A 21449-nucleotide genomic window follows, 5' to 3' on the forward strand; every position below is an offset into this window, starting at 1 on the left:
ATCCTAGCATGGATAAAGGTCAAACTTGAAAGCATCCTTCCCAGCCCCTAGAGAAATCAATCACTGTGCTGTCTGTGGATGATAGGAACTGTAGTCTGATGTATTTGGAGGCTGCTCTAAAACCTTACTACTAAAACAGAATTTACCTACCATCCTGTGACACAATCTTTGGCCTTGTTTTGCTGAAGCTGTTGTTACTGTCATTGTTTGTTAATTAATTCTGAGCTACTGATATTTTATTGTGATGTCTTATGACTATCTAACTGAATGCATTTGCAGTTTGATTTTAACATGGTCAAATTAAATCTTTTACCTTATCATTAGCTGTAGCATGGATGGTTTTCTTCTGTTTATTACATTGCACACCTACCGGAAATGCCATTCAGAAATGTCTGCACAAAATAAAGGTGATGTACCCTCCATGCTAGCGCTGGCAGAAATGGGCAACAGCTATTTTGCATTTGAAATAACTTTCCTACTCCCCCAGTGTGCCCTGCCTTGCTCAGCTTTTGTTTTCTTACCAGGCTTCTGTGTAAAAAGTTACAATTCAGCCGGCAAAGCTTTGCTTGTTACACCATTGGCATGCTGGGCCCCAGCTTGATGGGGTTTTTTTAAGCAAATACAGCAGTATATAAATATTAATAATAAACAGAGGATGCCAGGGTCCATAGTTCAGCAGAGCTGGATCCATGGGGAAAAGGCCAGGACACTGCAGGCTGCCCCCTGCCCCCTGGGCTGTAGAAGTACATTGATTTTGCTAGGCTGAAGGAAGCTTCAAATGCAAAATTGCAGAGGCTCTGAGTTTTTGTTTTCATTTGTTTCTAAATTTGGACTGGCAAACAGCTTTACCCTTGTTGTAACATACTAGCAACATAGAAGCTATTAAAGCATGGGCTTGGCGTTAGAGAAATTCAGTGGCCTGCTTCACAACTGAAGTGATAAACATGGCCATTTAATGTCCTAGCTCCTACCTTGGCACAAAATTATCTAGCTGCAACATGCCTGGAAAAGCTTCCTCTGTTGAATTATCTGTGTTGTACTGGAATCTTACCAAAAAAAAAGTGTTGACAAGCCTAGCTAGCCCAGGATTCAGGGTTTTACTGTCCTCCAGTCATAAGCTATAAGATATAGTAAGTAGCATCCTTGGAGGCATTTCTGCCCTGCAGGCCATTTTGGGCTCATTGATTTAACTCCTACAGCTGAAACTAGTGTCTTGCTGGGTAGTATAATTGCTTACAGAGGGCCATTGCTTCCTAAATGTGGAGAGGAATTTTATAGACAGTTTTTTTTTTTTTTAAAGGAGTTCCACTTAACAACTCAATGCAGTTTTTCGTACAGTGTTTGCAGAGAGTGGAGTGTGAGGCTCCTCAGTGTGACAGAAATAATCTGCTGAATAAAGCAGGCCTGGGCAATACAAAGACTAGATCTGCAATAATGGAATAGCCCAGCAGACTGGTGGTAGCCACAAACAGCAGCAAGTTGCTCTCTCTGGGAAAGAAGGCTACTCAAAGAATTGCCAAATACAAGCACTTTTAATCTGAAAGCATTTGCTTAGATGTGTGATATTCTTACTCAAGGACTTGTGGTACCGGCATGGAATGAGGGGTGTTGGGTATGTGAGGCAGAGTTTGCAGGTGGGCAGGGACTTGTTGGGAGGCCTATCCAGTGGACTGATTTAAGCTTCACTGGCAAAAGGAACAGCTTGCTCCACTGCAGCCACAGTGTGTGCCTCTTCTTGGAATGTCCAGCAAAGGTTGCACAGTGCAAGCATCCAAAGTAACACAGGATGCTGCCATTTACTGAGTTGCACTCTTAGCCATCAAGCTCTGTACCAACCTTCTCCATCTTGTGCCTTCAGATGAGTTGAACTACAGCTCCCATCATTACATGAACAGGGTCAGGCTGGTTGGGCACAATGGGGGGTGGGTAGCCCAGTATACCCAGAGGGTGCCAGTTGGGGAAGAGTGCTCAACCCGGAATAGTGACAACTCTCCATGTTTTGAGACAGGAGTCTCTCCCAGCCTTACCTGGAGAGAGTACCTGGTCCTTTGGCATGCTCAGCCACAGTTCTTCCCTGAAAAGTCCTTTTCTACACTTAATATCTGCCATGGGTCAGTTCACACATGCATATTTTCACTCATTGACAATGGCATCAAGGGAATATGTGTCAGAGATGGTGTCACCAGCCTCCTCAGCATAGACAGGGGAAGTTGGTGACTCCTATATCAGTGGGTCTCCTCATCCATTGCAGCTTTTCTTTTATAGGAGCTATCCATGGTCTCCACAGTGGTAAACCTCCTTTGTGGATGGAGTTGAGCACCATGGGTAGGTCCTATAAAGCTCAAAAGAAAAGTGGCAATGGATGAGACAAGCCCCGCTGCAATAGAAGTCATCCACTTCCCCTGTGCATAAGTGGCTAGAATGATGAACCGGCCATAATTAGAAACTGGCAGAGTTTCTGAAGCATGTCCCAAGGCAGGGCCAGCATCAAGGTTAGGCCTGGTTGGACGCCCACTGAGGAGGAGTAATCAAGGCCGCTGTCTGCTTGCTCAGTGCTAAGCATGCCACTTGTAGCAATTGGAAGAAAAAGGATGAGGAGCAAGAGTGCCTGGTGACAATGGCAATGGAAGAGAGACTCTCTGAAGGAGGGGGCCTTTATGGAGTCTTGGCTGGGGCCCTCTGAAACCTGAAGCTAGCAGTGCAGAAGGCAGGTGTTATAAATGGGCCACCTATACAACTTGATGCTTCAAAAACAATGGGCTGTAATGCAATGCATCTGACCTCAGCATAGAAAGCTGTGCAAGGAGAGAGCTGAACATTTCAAACTCCAGAAATGAATTCTCCCAGTTCATCTTTCTGCCAAACATGCCATAACACAGAAGGGGCTTCTCCTGTTATTAGCCAGGAAAAGGCTGCATCGTTACACTGTGTTTGGTATTGATACAAGCCCAAAGGGTGTTTTTAAACGTCCCTTTTCTGGAAAGGCCTTCCCAAAGGCACACTTTCTTCACCAGTTTCATCACTTCGGATGATGACTAATGAAGCTTTCAGCTAATGCTCCTGCGGGGACTGAGAGAAGTGTTAGAGTAGAAAAGACTGAGAAAGCACCTGCTGCTTCTTTGTCAAACTGCAGTTAGCCACACTCATTGACATTTTTGTGCCAATGCATCAGGTCATCTACTTGACCGCATATCCCACCCCACTCAGGTTCATGAAGTAGTGTGTAATCCAGGCAACCTCTGCAGGATAAGTGTGTGTGACATCCTCCCCGAATCTTTAAAACAACAACAAAAGGCGTACAAAGCAGGCCAGTATGGGGCCCTGTGTGCAGCAGGCTTTGCTCACACGTAGGGGAGGGTTGGTGGGAACTCATGCTCTTACTGTCCTAAATATGGGTTAGGACTGCTTTTCCCCAACTCAGTGCCCTTCATATAGTTTAGACTACAACTTCTATCATTCCCAGTCAGCAAGACAATGTTGGTTGGTTTGGGATGATGTGAGATGCAGTGCAAGACATGTGAAAGGTGCTGGGTTGGCAGAAGGGTGGCTTAGAGTGTTTTCCTTTTAGAAACAGGTACAGACTGTGGAACTTCATAGTTTATCCCGTAAAGTAAACTTTACAGTGCTGTAAGCAACCCGGCAATTTGAGAAGCTGTCCTCAACACTGCAACAAAATGGTTGCCATGGGAGGTGTGGCAAAGGACAAGTGACTGGCCCAAAACACATGCATGTGCCTACATTTATTTTTCTGCTCACTACAAACACATGACAAACATCCACCTAAGGTCCCTCAAGAATATCCCTCCCCTCACAGGTCACATGCGGCCCTCCAAAGCCTCCCTTCCCAGCAGTCCATTTAGTCAAAGAAGGACACAACTCCCCCAACCTTCTCAGGTTGCTCACAGTTGGTTCCTAAGTCCCCATTGGCTTCCTGCTGACTTTCTGAACCCCAAGATTGGGTTACTATTGCCCTTCTCAGCTCTACACTGCTTTGCCTCACCTCCCCCTGATGTTCTCTAGAGCTTTCCCCAAGCTTACCACACAGAACCAAGAGTCCCTCTTCTCTTCTTCTCCTTGTCTGCATCATCGGCTTGGAATCCCCAGCATCTTCATCTCCTAGCCTTGATTCAGTTCCCAGAGGCATTCATGGCAGCGACTGGAGGCCCTCAGTTTGCACTGAAGGGCAAACTGTCAACATTGTTTGTAGTCTTTAAAAAAATAAAAATGTGGAGGTGGTGGGCCACTCTGGCAGGCACCATGGAAGGTGTATCCACCCAGCTGAGAAGAAAGCATCCAGGACAAAGACACAGATGTTCCTATATGTGGCAGCCATAATTAACTCAAGGAAGAGACTCCTGCAAGATGAGGAAGGCCTTTCAAAGGAAGTTCAGGAAAGCGATGCAGGAGAAGTCCATCAGCCCTATGGAATCGCCATCTCCTTTGTGGAACAGCTGCTGGAGGAGGGGGCACAGACTTCTTTCCCCATGTCACTGCTTTTGGCCTTTCCAGAAGCACCTGACCTGCCACTGGTGGCAGTAGGACACTGCTGAACAAAATGGACGGTAGATGAATCTTCTGGGAAGATTCTTCTTCTTGGGAAGATTCCTTTCATGTTCTTACTTGGCAGAATTACCATTAATCCCTCCCTTAGTAAATCACAGGCTTCCCTTCAGCAATATCCCCTCTAAAATATTGAATGTCACTGCAGTGTTTAGGCTAGCTTCCAAAGTACAAATGCTGCATTACAGATCCTTAAAAAAGGGTCCAAAGAGATGTTCCAAAGAGATGCCCCATGCAATTAACTTGATTCATTAACTGAACCAATAGATGTGATTGATTACATCAACCTAGCCTGGACTGCCCTAACCTGGTACCCTCCAAATGTTTTGGAATTTCACTCTATCAGTCCCAGCTCAGCAGGTCAATGGTCAGGGAAGCTGGGAGTTGTAGTCTGAAACATCTAGAGGGTATCAGGATGAGGAAAGCTAATTAAGTAAGTTCTGAGTTGGCTGCAATTCGTATAATTCCATTCTACAACTCAACTACCCGTTGCCCTCAGAGTCATCTATTTTGGCACTGAATGCTGATGCCAATCACACCCAAGCCTGCGGAAGGACAGATCAGTCTGTCTGTGCTCTGAGTTACTTTTTGAAACATTCATCCATCCATCCATTTTTCCCATTAAGATACAATAAAAATCATATCAAATAATATTTATTATATTTTATTAAACCGTGCTTTCTGCTCCACTCTTGTGAAGAACCCAAGGTGGCTTATATAACTCTATTTTTATCCTCACAACAACAACAACTTTGTGAGGTAGATTAGGCTAAGAGTGAGTGACTGGGTCAAAGTCACCCAGTTTGCTTCAGGGCTGAGTGGAGGCTAGAACCAGGATCTTACAAGTTTCCATTTCAACACTTTCACAATCACACCACATTGGCTCTCTGTTTAGTAATGTTCACATACGAGGTATACACATACAATCAACACATATTTGAATGTGCTTTTTCCCAGCATATCCCTTTCCAAAAATGTTAGTTATATTTTTGAGTTGGGAACTGTGCCAGAAGACACAGGAAGTGTGAAAGCCAGAAATCTAGGTTTGGGAATTGCTGCTTAGGTCAATTGTATTAGAATTTGTAGAATCTAAAGTCCTAAAGCAACCGACCTGCATTCTCCTTTTGATGGGGTTCACATAACACGATAACCTATAGTGGCTCATAAGCCAGGGATCACTTGTTGAATTGCCTGAACCCAGCAGCAAAGTTTGTAAACTGCTCTGACTGGGTTCAAACACCAAACAAGCCACCCCTGGCTTATAAGCCATCAAGGCTTTATCTGCTCTGTGAACCCAGTTATTCTTTCAAAGGAGGGATCTATGCTCAGCATTTTTACGAGTGTCATGCGATGGCAGCCATTATATCTCAGATTGCTTCAGACTAGCTATATCACAACTTTTTAATATGCTGCATTTCCTCGGTACTTATATCAGTGTATGCTAAACTTGCGGTAGTGTTCTGGGGCCAGGAGGGGTGGCTTCAGTCGGCTGCTGAGCTGAAGGTTAAGAAGAAATGCCCTTTGGGGCTTTGGCAAAGCAGCAGCAACTCCAAGGAGAGCCTTTCATTGCTTTCCCCTCTTTCTCCTCTCCTCCACCCCATGACTTGTCTCTCTCTCTCTCTCTCTCTCTCTCTCTCTCTCTCTCTCTCTTTCTCTCTGACTTGTCCAGTGAACTAGAAAGTAAATGCAATGCTGCTTTCCCTGTCCCTTCCTCCGCCCTTTGAAAAAATACACTTTGCATTTTCTTTTCAAGTCTGACATTGCATATCTGCTCAGAAATAAATCATCTTCCATGGCCTTATGTAGAGATAAATTACACTAACTTTGTTGGAGCTAATTCATGAAGGCAACAAGGGAAAGGGGCTATTCTTGCTTCCTGGGAATTGGTTTTGGGTGGAAGGGAATGGGGTACTGATTCCCCAGGTTTTTGCCTATGGGAGGTGGGTAAACGGCAGCAAGCTTTTCTCTTCCCACCCCATGATATTTTGTCAGGGGACAAGATGAGCTATCCATCCCCCCTCTGTTTAAAACTGGGCTCTTTTGCTCCAGAGAAACTATACAAAGCCAACTGAGCTGAAAACAAACAAACAAAAAAGCAAAACTTAAGGGCCATTTCCCTGCACACATCCCATTTCCAACTCCTCTTCTTCCTCCCACAATTGTATTTGCGTGTGACACAAGAGCATGTTCTCGAAACCAGTGCTGTGCGCCAGCTACAATAAATAAGACCCGGAGAAGCACTGTGGGAGCCCCCACGAAGAAACAGAAGGGGAGCAATGATCTCCTCCAAGCCTGCAGTACTGCTCACACCACTTCCCTTTCATTCAACCCTACACCCATGGCTACCATTATCACCTTAACAACCATTGCTCACACCACTACAGCTCTGCAAAAGGTCTGGCTATTTGGGGTGATCAGATGAAAGGGTGGAATGTACATGTCTTGTACTTTCTGAAGATAGTATTTGGGTAAGTGTCGCTCATCATTTTATGTATTTATTAAACACTTCCTAAAATAAAAGTCTAGAGGAATTTAAAATGAGGACACCATCAATAAATAAATGCAATTTGTAATAAAATCATCAATTCAAAATTCTGCAAAACTACCTATGCAGCATTGGCAAAATATCAGATATGAGAAGTTGAGCTACACTGCAGGGGGTAAAATAATAAAAAGCACTAAATTACTAAGGGTGCAGTCCAATGCCCACTGTTGCATATGCACATATAGCCTTGGAGGTCTGCTTGCTTCCAACATGTGGAACCAAGTGTGGTGGAGGTGATCTGTGTTGCTACTGCACTTTGTGATGTGCATTTCATTCAGACACAGGGGAGGAGAAGAGAAGGAGGCTGGGACACTGATCAGAATCAGCGTATGTTGGTGGTCCCACCCTCCTCTTCTTCCCAGCCCTGGAATATACCTTTGTGTCCTCTCCAAGGCCCAGTTGCATCCTTGGAGAGGTATGGTTCTTTCTGGTATGGCAGCTGTTGATGGGGCAAGGTGAGCCTTCTATTTGGGGTCTTAGGACCTTGAAGCCGCAGCTCTGAATAATTCTGTGTCTTTCAGTCAATGCTGGGTGGCATAGGATTGCATTTTAAAAGACTTTAAGGGTACGGTTCTGTGCACGTTAAGATAGGAAAAAGTCCCACAAGAAAGCATGAAAGGTTGGCATATGATTGCACCTTGAAAGACTTGAAAAGCCTTAGGAGAACAGGAAAGGTTTAGCATTGTGCTAAGACAGCAGCAAGCTGCAGCATCAGTGTAAAAAGACAGTAACAAGGGGAGCTGCCAGATTATTTGTCCATCCAGCTCAGTATTATTGATGGTTCTTCAGAGTTTTAGCTGGAGGCCTTGCCAACCACCTGCTCCTTAAAAACACACACAGCTGAATATGCCAGGGATTGAACCTGGAACTTTTTCCATGGAAAGATTGTGCTGCCCAGTTCCCCTCCTAGTTGCTCCTGCTGAAACCCCCTCTTCAACATGAATGGGAGACAGGCCAGGGTTGACAACGTTGGGGAGACAGGGCTAGGATGGAGCCTTGGAGGCAGGGGGACACAGGATCTGGTGGTTTGCAGGGAGCCTGGCAGAATCTGAAGTTCACAGGGCAAGCCAAGAAGTTATTCTGTTGAAAGGGAAGGTCCAATACGTTGCCGTGCCCACTGCAAAATGGCACGTATAGCACCTGACTTGACTGCAATTGAATGTTATTTCTGCATGAGTAACTGTGCATTGCACCTGAGTGTACAGGGTAATTTAGGGGGCACGGGGCAGGTTGCACCATACACCCGGCTCCCTCCTGCCTGAAATGACCACAATTCATCCAGGAGCAATTTCCCAAAGCCCCATGCTTCATTCTTACACTTCTTTCTCTTTAAACCAGATTTGGACTGGACCACCCTTCAAACAGAGGATTGCCCTCTGTAAAGTAGGACACATGCCCATCTCATATTTGATCCCTGAATATCTGGTTAATGGCTCACAGGAAACAGGGCTGGAAATGAATATATGCTCAAGATCTTGAAGAATTGCTGCCAAAGTAGATAATAATAATAGAAACATAGAAACAGAGCGAGTCAGAAGGGGCCTCCCGGGCCATCTAGTCTGACCTCTGGCACCAGCTGGCTCTGCTCACGACATGGCCACCATGTGCACGTCCAGCCTATCCTTGAACACCTGCACCGATGGGGCCTCAACGACCTCTCGTGGAAGCCCATTCTACACCCTCGGGGTCCTGACTGTCAGGAAGTGCTTCCTGGCATCCAAATAGAACCTTGGCTCCCTGAGCTTTGCTCCATTGGAGCGTGTCCTGCCTTCCTCTGCAGGGGAGAACAGGTCTCTACCCATCTCCTTGTGACATCCCCTCACATACCTGTATGTCGCCAACATATTCCCTCTGAGTCTCCTCTTCTCCAGGCTGAAGAGACCCAGTTCCCTCAGTCTCACCTCATGCGGCATCCCCTGCAAACCGGCCACCAACCTTGTGGCCCTATGTTGCACTGACTCCAACCTGGCTACATCCTTTCTGTAATAAGGGGCCCAAAACTGAACACAATACTCCACTCGTGTAGAGTGGTCGTAATACTTCTCTTGATCTAGAAGCCACACTTCTGGCTATGCAACCAAGGGTGGCGTTCGCCCTCTTGACCACCGCATCACACTGCTGACTCATGTTTAGCCTGCAGTCAACCAGTACCCTGAGGTCCCTTTCACAAGTGCTGCTCTCCAGCCACTTGTCACCTAACCTGTACTTATGACACCTATTCCTATGCCCCAAGTTCAGGACCTTGCACTTATCCACATTGAATGCCATCCTGTTGTCTCCTGCCCACTTCCATAGACTGTCCAGATCCTTTTGGATCTGGAGTACCTGCTCCTCAGTTGTGGCCACTGCTCCAGTTTTAGTGTCGTCTGCGAATTTGGTCAGCAGACTGTTCACCCCTTCTTCCATGTCGTTAATGAAAAAATTAAACAGGATCGGCCCAGGACACAGCGCTGGGGGACCCAGCTTGTTACTGGCCACCATCCCGATGATTCCCCACTAATGGTTACCTTCTGCTTTTGGTCAGTCAACCATGCCCTAATCCACCGGACAGTGCTCTGGTGTATCCCAAAACTCCTCAGTTTCTCCACCAGGATATCATGGGGCACTTTGTCAAAGGCCTTGCTGAAATCCAGATATACCACATCCACTGTATCCCCTCCATCCAGCCATCTCAAAACCTTGTCATAGAATTCCACAAGGTTTGTCTGGCAGGACCTGTTTTTGCGGAAGCCGTGCTGTGTGACCACCAGCCTCCCTTCCCTATCTAGTATCACTAGATCTCTCTCTATTATGAGCCTTTCCCTTGTTTTTCCTACAATGGATGTAAGGCTAACCGGTCTATAATTCCCCATGTCCTTTCTACTACCCTTTTTGAAAATTGGGACCACTGATTCCACCCTCCAGTCCTCTGGAACTTCACCCGTTCTCCACAAGGTCTCAAAAATGGAGGCCAGCGGGTGTGAGAGAACCCCTGCCAACTCTCTAAGTACTCTTGAGTGTAACCCATCAGGGCCTGGCACCTTTGAAATGTCCAATGCCCTGAGGAGCCCCTCGACTTCAAGGGGGGGGTGACTCTAATCAGTGCCCCTAAGTCCCCGGCCTCATCTAATCTCCTATGCAGTTCTCCCCCGTCCTGCTTTGGGGAGAACACAGAGGCAAAATAGTCATGTAGCATCTGTGCCTGTTCCCTCATATAAGTCACTGGATCTCCTTCCTCCTTATTTAGTGGTCCCACCACTTGTCTCCCTTCCTCTTCCTATTTACATGCTGAAAGAAGCCTTTTTTGTTGCTCTTGATATTCTTGGCAAGTCTCAGTTTGTAATCAGCCTTAGCCTTGTGAAGAATCCTTCTGCAATGGGTCTCCTCCTCCTGGTATACCCTTTTGCCTATTTGCCCCAGTACCCATTTCCTATGGAGGTTTCTCTTTCATCTAATCCCTCTAACCACCTCCTTTTGCATCCATGGCAGCACTCTCCTCCGCCTCCCCACCTTACTGACTAGAGGTATCATCAAGGCTTGCGCCTCCAAAACCTCCCTTTTGAGTGCTATCCACCCCTCCTCAACTCACTTACCTTCCAGTAACCTATCCCAGGAGACTTTCCCCAGTCTGGCCTTCAGTTGGCCAAAGTTGGCCCTCTTGAAGTCCCAGCTTCTAGTGCTCGACCTGCTGCACATCCCCAGTCCCCTGATCTCAAAGCAAAGGATGGAGTGATCACTCGCATCCAGAGCTCCCCTAATCTGTACTTCATCTATCAGCTCCTCCCTATTGGTCAAGACCAAGTCAAGGATGTTTCCCCCCCTCGTCACCTCTCGGACCCTCTGTGTGAAAAACGCTCCCTCAATAGCTTCTAGGAAGCGACGTGACCTGGCTGTCACTGCCGAGTGAGTCTCCCAAGTAATATCCGGGAGACTGAAATCTCCCATAATTACTGTGTCTCTCCCCCGAGATATCCTTAGAATCTGGCCTGTCAGGACATCATCCAGGGTCTCAAGTTGACCAGGAGGGCGATAACATACCCCCACTGTCAGGTCTCTTTCCCTGTCAAAACCCCTAAGTTTCACCCAGACTGCCTCTACCGAATCCCCATCTGTGCTGCATTCTATCTCACTGCATCCTGTCCCTTCCCTGACGTATAAAGCCGCACCCCCACCTCTCTTTCCCTTCCTGTCCTTTCTAAAAAGGTGATACCCTTCTATGTTCACATCCCACCAAGTTTCTGTGATTCCCACCAGATCATACCCTCCTATTCCCAGGAGAGCTTCACGCTCTTCCTGCTTATTACCCATGCTCCTAGCACTGGTGTACATGCACCTCAACTCCTTCCCATCGCTTCCTTTCCTTGGAGTTCCCAGCCTCCTCCTTCCTCCCATCCTCCCTAATACCTGGCCCCTCTCTGTAGGAGTCCTGTCAGTCCCTGCAGTACTTCTAAAACCCTGCTCCCAGAGCCCTGATCCTCCCCCCACACTTGTCCAGTGCAGACACGTTACTGAGGGGCTGGAACCCCCCCCCCCCGGCTCAGTTTAAAGTCTTCCGGACGAAGCTCGCTAGAGCATCTCCAAAGAACCTTTTCCCCATCCTCGTGAGGTGTAACCCGTCCCTTGCCAGAAGTCCATTGGCAAGAAAATGAGTGCCGTGGTCGAGGAACCCGAAGCGTTCCTTCTGGCACCACACCCTAAGCCAGTGATTCACCTCGGAGGCCCTCCTGTCCTTTCCTGACCCAAATCCTCAGACAGGTAAGATTGACGAGAAGGTCACTTGGGCCTTCAGCTCCCTGAGTTTCTTCCCCAAGGCCTCAAAGTCCCTGGTGGTCCCAACCACACCCTGCCTGGCCACATCGTTTGTGTCCACATGGATCACCAGGAGCGGCTGGTGACCCCCAGAGCGAACAAGACGCTCCACTCTGTCCTTCACATGCCGGATGCGTGCGCCTGGCAGGCAGCAAACCTCCCTTGTCTCCAGGTTGGGGCGGCACACTGCCGCCTCAGTGCCCCTCAGCAGGGAGTCCCCAACGACAATCACCCGCCGCCGTACCTTCCTGGTGCTGGTGGGCGGCTGTGCCCTGGCCCTTGCCTCTCCTGCAGCGGCCCCCTTGCTGCCTGATGTCCCAGGTTGGGGGTCCTGCTTGTCCCCCGAGGCCTCATCAGCCCCAGGCTCCCCAAGTGGAGCGAACCTGTTTCCCAGCTCCAGATTGGTGCCAGGAGGAGGAGGCCGTGCTGGCCTCCTCCTCCTGTGGGTGACATACCTCCATGTCTCGGCAGCTGCTCCTCCCGTGGTCTCTCCCTCAACCCTCTGTCCAGAGGGGGGCTGCTCTGGGGGGGCCTGGAGAGCTCTCTCGGCCCTCAGGCACCTCACCTCCTCTTCTAGCAGGGTCACCATCTTGCACCGAGAGCAAGTGTATCCCTGCCTCTCCTGGGGGAGAAGGGCGAACATGTCGCAGCTGTCGCAGAGGACAGCAACTCCCGTGACTCCCGCCAAGGCCATCTCCTGGTCTGCCATCGGTATCCCTTCCGAGACCTTACCTTGGTCCCCTGCCTTGCTTGTCCTGCAGTTCCTCTTACTCATCCAGTTTTCCCAGACAACAACCCACTCACACACACACACAAGGATAAAATAAACTTACATTGGAAGAAAAGCACAGCACAGCACAGCACAGCACAGCAATTTCAATACAACTACATTGACATGTATGCTCTCTTATGCTATTAAATGCCTCTGTGAAGAGGGAAGTCTTAATCAGTCACTAAAAGGATAACAGAATTGGCATCAGGCAGGCCTCAGAGGCAAGATTAGTCCATAATCGGGGGCTACCACTGAGAAGCCCTTGTTGCTGCACTCCAGGCCTCCCTCAGGCCTCAGAGATTAATTTATTACATGCAGCTACAGTTTGATTGACAATTAGAATAGGAAATCCAATACCCACCAAATAGTTTGGATTAAACATTGGAGCTGATGGGAACTGTAGTCCAAAGCACCTTGTGGGTACTGGGTTGCCTCTCCACCTCCTGTATACGATATCATCATAATCCCATTTTGTATGAAATTCTTTGGCAGCTTTAACAAAATCAAGTCTTCCACTGTGATGCAAAAACTTGAAAAGCTTATGACTGGCGAATCACAGTTGCACACTTAACTTTAGCTACTTTTGCTATTTCTCATGTGTATCAAACCTCTTTCCTTTTTCAATCTAGCAATAACAAAAATGCAATTTCCCTTAAAAAAAGGTGACACCATTTGTGTTCCTTTATCTCTAAAAATTCTCCTAAAGTGGAATTGCTTTGCATTTTATATGAGCATTTAGAATCCCAGGGGAATGGTCTGAATCGCAGTATCATCTCATGCTTTTATTAAAAAAATACAAAGATCCTCCAACGCACTCCAGTAATTAACATTATACATTATGCCCTTGTTTCTAAGAAGGAGGTGCTCACATTTCAGACGTCATTTGTGGCACAGAATGTCTCAAGTAGCTCTCAAACAGTATCAGGAATTTGTGGATCATATATTGAGGAGTCTACACTTCTGGTATCTGTCTTCCCTCATTCTCTTTTTCTCCTCCCATATCTATTTGCCTCTGGGAACAAAGACCCCAGAAGAAGAGGCATTGCTGGGGCTTAGAAGTCTACGAGCTTAAGAAGTTAGATACCAGTAGATTTAAGGCATGATTCTAGGCAGACAAAAGGCCTACAACCCTCAGCTTGCTCTACCCAGTAGGTCATTTCCCCCCATTTAAATTGGCATAGAATTGCACCTTTAGAGAATTATTGAACATGAACATTCATGCTGAGCAGGTGTCGTCACCTTCCTGACATGAAGACAGAGCAGAGGTGGGAATCACAGCCCCAGGGCCGAATCCAGCTGTTCTGTGGCCCCAAGCTAGGCCTTGCTGTTCTCTAGAAGGTCACATCTCCTTTCAGCCAACCACCAGTTACTTGGTGGCTTCCCAGTTTTTGCACAGGTTCCCCTCATTCCAAAAGGCTGAAATGTCTTTGTTACTGGCAGTAAGAGATTTAAGCTAAAATATACATTTTAACCATTTTGGTCCCATCTGCCTTTGCCTTGGGAATACAGCCCTTGAAAGCTTGAGCAGAAAGAGGTTCCCCACCCCAAAACGGAATGATCAGAAAAGCTTCACCAACTGAATTACTGTGTACAGAAATTCTAAACAGCTCGAGAGCCAGTATAAAAAGGTGGCAAAATGAATACAGAGTGATAAGCAATGATAAAAGCACATGGACAATGCTTCCCGTGTAGGTGCTTACTGAGAGCAATTCTGTACTGCGAGCAGAATCACTTGTAGGTGGGATTTTTGACCAACCACGAAGTGAATTGTTGCCAGTATGAATGGCCTGGCACAGTTTTTGTGCTATAGATAGGACAGAAGGGTGTCTTTTCAGGTTGTGGCAGAAATACTGGAGGACAAAGAGACTAAGAGACTGGAGCAGGGAAATAAGATTTACACTACAGTTAAAAGGGATATTTTAAATAAAAAGTGTAGTGCTTTTAAAGAGCGTTGCAGCTATAGTGCAGCTTGTTATTTGGTAATGATTCCCTCCCTTTCCATGGCATATCATGAGACAAATATTCAGGACATATATACATCCTCCACTCCAGCTGCCTGTTTGATTATTCCCAGGGGAAGCTGGTAATTCCCAGCCTCTTGCACCCTAAGGGTGCAATCCTGGCATTGTCTGGTGGGGAAGGGGGCATAACATCCTTTGGCATCTCAGCATCAAGGTCCTCCAATGTCAGTGCTTGGACTGTGAGTGCCGAGCCCTTGCCCAATTCTCTTGCAGCTGGAATGAAAACAACTGTGCTGGCTGCCTGTCTGGGAGAGGGGATGAGAGGAGGCTGAGCCATCAAATAGTGCTGATTCCTATGGGCACCTCAGCCCCGTTCCCTCCCAGCAGCTGTCCAGATGAAATGCATGGGCCTAGGTGCACTGGCAGCAGAGAGCGCCTTGCTCAGGCCATCAGATCTGCATAGCCCTCTGAGGTGAGAGGCTGATGTGCATTTGGGGCCCAGGCCTACCAGGGTAGCCAGCACTGAGCCTTCAGGCAGTGTCGCACGTGGCCCTCGGGGCTGAAAGAGCCCCACATCCCTAGATTAAGGGCTGCTGGGATGCCAAGAGGCACTCTGGACGGTATTGCTTTGTCTGTAAAGGCATATTTCACTTTCTTACTGTCTGAGGTTAATTGGCATACTTGATCAAGTCAAATGGCTGGGAAACTGAGAAAGTGTGTAGAAGTTTCCTGCTGCCCTCGTGCTTTTATCAGAAGGGAAGTCTTGCAATCATGGGACAAGTGATTCACCTCACCTGACAAGGCTTTCACATCTCGGAGAGGAGATGAAAACTGAAAATGGGTCAGATGTCGCAATCCTTCCTTCCCCTTCATTGCTGTCACTGGGATCTCATCTGGATGAGGCATTAAAACTCGAATTACAGGTAAATTCCTTAATTAACATACAGATTTGGGTATAAGCAGCACACACGAAAGGCCATTGGTGGCAGTGATAAGGGAAGGCAATGACTGAAAAAAATTAAATGGATTAGCACATTTAACTGGCATTAGGTTGTGTAATGAATTATTAGCATCCTATATAATCCTTCTCTATCCATGTCCCCCACCCTGTGCTAGCATTTGCCTAAGGAAAAATGACTGAGTCTAGTAGTGGTCAGAGTCTGTACTGCTTGAAAGGGACTGGTGATAAGCTATGCAATAGAAGAGGCTTGGTGGCTTTATGCCAGTGGCGTGACTCAGCCACAGGGCAGTGTCTCGCAGTCAGTCCTGGGTTCAGACTATGGTTAAAGGGGTACTGAGTATCACTGGGGGACAAATAGTCTGCTGGAAACCCTGGAGAGGCAAGGCAAGTTGGTAGACCATGCTAGCCAATATTCTGCCAGATTAAGGAAGCATCATTTCGTGGGAGTCTAGCACGTCATTTTCAGTTCTTTATTTGGTCATTGACCAGCCAATAAAACACAAAATTACAATTAGTTAAAATAAGGAAAATACAGTAATTCTGAAATTGTTGTCATTAAGATAAGGAAAAATACAAGCATTCTAGTAAAAAACTAACAACATTTAGGGTTAATTCTACTGCGGACTTTGCAGACTATTGAATTTTGTGTTTTATTGGCTAGCATGTTGCTTTGCAGCATGCAGCAGAGGAATGATCACCCAAACTCAGTGGGTGAGTGGTCCCATTCTTTTCATGTGCTAATGATGCCTGGAATCTCTGGTTAAAGCAGGAACACCCATGCCCCCTTTGCCTGCAGCCACCACCATTCCACAACTGCATTCCAGCTTTTCTGTAGTTTTCCTGGATGAAATGCTTCTGTTAAGGCCTAGTTACTGGCAGTCAAAGCTTGGAGCTAAAACGTAATGGTGTTTTTGGCCCCACGCTTCTTCTCATTGGCCTTGCCTGCCAGTGGAATGTAGCCCCCAAGGGTTTCTCAGAAATGGATTTTGACCCTGGGAGTGAAAGCAGTTCTGTACTCCAATTTATAGGATTTTAGGTGGCAAATAACCAGTAAGAACATTCACATAAGGATCTACTGAGTCAGAGAAGAGAGTGTCAGACAGTTATCAGCAATGAACGTAACCATTGTCTGTCTCAGTTATAAGGTGGCCCCGTACTGAATCTAGTGGAATACTTTGGGGGATCATTATGCTGCATCCCCAAAGTGTCCTGTGTCTATTTTGTGGATCCTGAATGCTCATGCATTAGGGGTTGTGAACCACACCCTTTCCATTCCTAATGATTTCAAATTACTCCTGACAGTTTAATCAATCCTGCCCCCCCCCCCCCCCTTATTTCTAACGTGCATTGGCAGTTTTCTAGTACCAGCGTTCCTGGGAAATATATTTCGCAGGTTGCTTGCATGTGTGTGAAGGATGCAAGTATGATCAACTGAAAATACTGGGTTTCTGAAACCTGGGGTACCACAACTGCAGGATTCCAGGCACTAAGGAGGGAAGGAGAGAAGAATGGAGATCTCTCAGTCTTTCAGAGAGGCCTTCCTGGCAGGTTAGTCAGGAAGAGAAGAGGGGCACGGAGACAGGATGCATGAGGAGCTTGACACTCATGCGGCATTCAGACACTATTGTGTTCCCAAGTGCATCATCAGGAATGCCATGGGACTTGGATATTGGGATTGGGTTCAGCAAAGAAACCAGATTCTGCCTTCCTGCCTTCTCGCCTGAAAATACTTCAGTTTACCAAGCTCAGTTCCAAATCACACCAAGGAGAGTTTATCCATCATGACTCCTTAAAACTACATTAGCAAAATGTGAGGCAATATGCTAAATCACAGATTTGTGCTTGCAGCGATGGGTTGAAACAACCTGCCAGTAGTCACTGCATGCATGGCACAATCTCAGCTGGAAAAACTAAACATCCATCCATGTGCAGAAAGCTCTCACAAAGCAGCAAAAGCCGTTTTGGTTCCATATGCAGCATGCCTGCGAGCTTCTTCATAATTAATGTTTCCTTCCTTCTCTGCAAAATGTAGCTTGGTATTAAATCACCTAATTTTATAATAGTTTCACCCAATCAGAATTGGTAGTCACTTTTGATGGGTTCTCTCCTTTTTCTCTCCCATGCATCCCCACCCATTTTTTGGGTGATATTTTTAATATGTCAGCCTTCAATGCTTGTCACCTTTTACTACGTATCACTATTGGTGCTTAGTATTTTGCACTGGCAAAATGAAGCATTACCTTTGGAAAGCGAGCAGCCTATGGTTCTTGAATTGATTGCAAACTTTCACTTGCAGGAGTGATCTTTCCCTCCCAGGCAGCCCTCTGTATGGACAGGAAGAGGAAGAGGAAGAATGGGCATGGCAGAAGGGTATTTGTGTCAGAAAGTGTCAGAAAGGGAAAAAGGGGTAGCAGTGTGTGGATGAGAAGGAGAAGGGAATGGGAAAAAAATCTAAAATATTCCAAAATAAGGCTACATTCCTTGAAAACAGCCATCTTGCATGGCTGAGAAGGACAAAGTTCCCCAGTTCTGTGGGATAGAACTGAACACCATTTAAATACCCAAGTAGCCAAGACAAGGTGCAGAAAGACTACTCAAAAGTGCTACCAGAAACAATTTCAGCCAAGTAGGCTAGAATACAGGGTGGGCAAAGGTCTCCCTGGGATAGTGATAAGGAAAGTCATGTGCGTTTGGTAGTACTGAAAAGCAACCCTGGACTCAGTTTATAATTAGGCTTGCATGAAATGTGAACTGTGTTCTTCTGGATCTTTGGGGAAAGTGGATGGATGAATTTTCACTACTCTTAGATGTAATGGGTGGCCATACTTGGAGCTGCCACGGTTTGCTTTGGAACTGGACTAGACAAATATTCTCCAAAAATGTTGATCCTCTTGATTCTTACATAGTCACCATTGTAGTTGCAGGCTATCCACCAGCTGAACAGAAGTGTGTAGATTCCATTTTTCACTTTTCTCTTTCTTCTGAAACAAATGACTTGGCTAACTGGCAAGATCTACAAATTTGCAATCCCCTTTTCTACACTTTCTGCATTCTGCTCGTCCTTATTGTGCTCCATACTGTGTATTTCAGTGATGGGCAGACTCTGGACTTGTTTGGGATTAATTTATTTTTAGGATGGGCACGTGCAATTTGCCAAAAAAGAGAAAGTGCTCCACCAAAAAAGAGAGCATCTTGCCCACTGGTTGCATAGTGATCACCACAGAGTGAGTTCTACCACCACCAACAAATGAGTTTTCTTTTACTTGGTGTCTTAATTGAAAGTGCAAATTACGGGATTCAGAACCACTTGGTGATCTGCTGCAAATCACTCAGAAAGTCATGTGTACATCCTGATCTGCCTTCCCCTTGCCCCATGTGTCGGCCCGTGATCAGCAAGTGGCAGCCACTAGACCTAGCCCTTCCCTCCCGATTTCTAATATGAAATGCAATGGGTGAATAACTGGAGGTGGCAATAGGACAACGTGGTACCCCTGGATATGGCGGACTGCAAATCCCCGCACTCCCAGCCAGCAGTCTGGGGAAAGCTGCAGTAAGACTTAGACACGGGCCATTCTGAAGACTTAGCTTGGCCAGACCCATCCCTTGCACTTCTGTCACACTGACCCTCCAGCAGAACTCATTTACCAGGGCAGTAGACAGGAGGAGGAGGAGGAGGAGGAGGAGCCCAGTTGCGTGTACAGGCTAATTTTGGGCATGGAAATGGTCTAGATGGCACTTTGCCCCTTCCATCCTTGGAAGTGATCAAAACCAGCCCTACAGCAAGCAGCAAGTCAGAGAACACGGCAGGCCTTACTTCTGCATAATATTGTGCTATAAGAGAAAGCAGTAACTCATACCATTGTTTTCCTTTTCTAAATAGTTATCTTGACACTGCAAATGATGTTTAGAAAGTATTGCGAAGAAACATCAAATAAATAGAGATCACCACTCTGGGCATTTAGCTAATGATATTTCTTTGGACTTTCTCTTCCTCTTGTGTACATCAGGGATAAAAAAACCCTTTTCTTTCTGACCAGCTTGCTGAATCTTGAAAAGAGCTGCAATTGCATTTGAGTTTCCATTACTAACAGGATATAATTCCCCCGTCTGTCTCAATTTCTCTCCTAGGAAGGTAGAGTTCAGTTAAACTGCACAATTAATTCAAGATCACTTCTGGGAAGAATGGATAGGTAGTAAGAACATGTTACTTGAAGCTGTGCTACTCTGTTCTTGGGGATTTCGGGCCAGGGCATGGAAACTAAAATTACTATTCTATTATATGAAGGTGGGCAAATATCTGCTATCCAGATGTTATAGACTACAACTTCCATGATCCCTCACCCTTGCCACTGTTGGGCAGGGCTGATGGGTGCTGTAGACCAGAACATTGGGACAGCCACATGTAGTTCATCCTGGCTTAAAAGGCAGTTCTCTATACTGAGAATCCTGCATTGTCCAATCATGTACATCTTTCTTTTAAAACATGTCTAAATCAATCATTTTACTCTTAATAGTAGATTTCCCCCCACTTTGCATATGAATAGATGCAGAGTTATGATGTGACGGGATATTCAGACATGTGAGTGCTCCAGAGTTTAATCTTTCCAGTGCTTGTCCTCTTGCTGCAATGTCTGAAGGGAAACACTTGCTCAGCTAACATCCAGATGCTTTGGAGACTCACTCAGCTTGCATAATTTTGAAGCACAGTATTGAGGAAGCTCAATGCCCTTGCACTTCCAGACAGTCATGCCCTAAGATGCTCTCTTCATTATCATATTAGAATTTGGGTTACTGATTTTGCCATAGTGCTTGGCATCACTATGTCAAGAGAGCTTTGGCTGTTGGGCGGCAATGAAACGGATGGATGCATGGATCCCCCTGTGGCAGGGGTGGGTAGACATTAGGCCTGGCCTTTTTAATTTTTAACTAGAACCCTAAGATCCACCTACTAGAGCTGCGTGCAGAGGGCATCTGTTAGGGCACAATCCAAACTAGGCAAGGTTGGAGATGCGCAGGGGCAACTCTGCAAAGCAAGTGTCTAGCTGGCCAATTAGCTGCAGTGTTTCAGAGGGGGAGGGCAGGAGGTCAAGGCATTGCCAGGATATATTGTATTTTGGCATTTTTACTAGTCTCTGTCCCTTCCAGGCACCTGCAACGCCCTCTAAGCCATTTCATTGAGGTTGCTCTTAAGACCTTCGAGAGGCAGCCAGCACTGTTCTTTCCATGCCAGCTATGAGGGTGGGTAAGGAGCTCTGAATGCAGACACCCAACTCAGAGGTTGGAGCCCTTCTACAGTCTTGGGTCTGGGAATCCAAAGCACCCTATGGTCCCCTAGATGCTGACCAGGGGGTCAAAGGATTGCTCTGCTAGGAGAAAACATCAGGGTTCCTTTGAATGCATTCTCAGTCTAGGAACTTGTTTTCGGTAGCAAAACTAAACGGAGCTCACAGTCTTTTTACAGAAAAGTCTACTCTAGGTTACTGCAAATTTTCTTTAATTTGAGAAACCTAATTTAGGTCTGGGCAAAATTATATCATTGTTGCTATTGTTGAACAACTGGCAATCAGAACCCCTTGCCAAACTACTACAAATCTCACAGAGATCTGTCAAGACTTCCTGCTCTGCCTTCCATGCATCCTTGCTCTGTGGGTACAATCCTAGGGCCTCCCAGTGTTGACCATGGAGAACTCTGCTTATTCACAGTCTCAACTCTGAGTGGTCCATGGAGCTGGGACTCTGCATGAGGACTCCCCCCGCCCACACACACATCCCTTTCACAGCTGGCATGGAAAGAACTGTACCAGATGCCCCTCTGAGGTTGCAGATTGGCCCTGGAGAGAAGGGGGCATACCAGGGTCTGGA

This window comes from Varanus komodoensis, unplaced genomic scaffold (assembly GCF_004798865.1).
Source record: "Varanus komodoensis strain SLA01 unplaced genomic scaffold, ASM479886v1 scaffold13_3, whole genome shotgun sequence".
Taxonomy (NCBI): domain Eukaryota; kingdom Metazoa; phylum Chordata; class Lepidosauria; order Squamata; family Varanidae; genus Varanus; species Varanus komodoensis.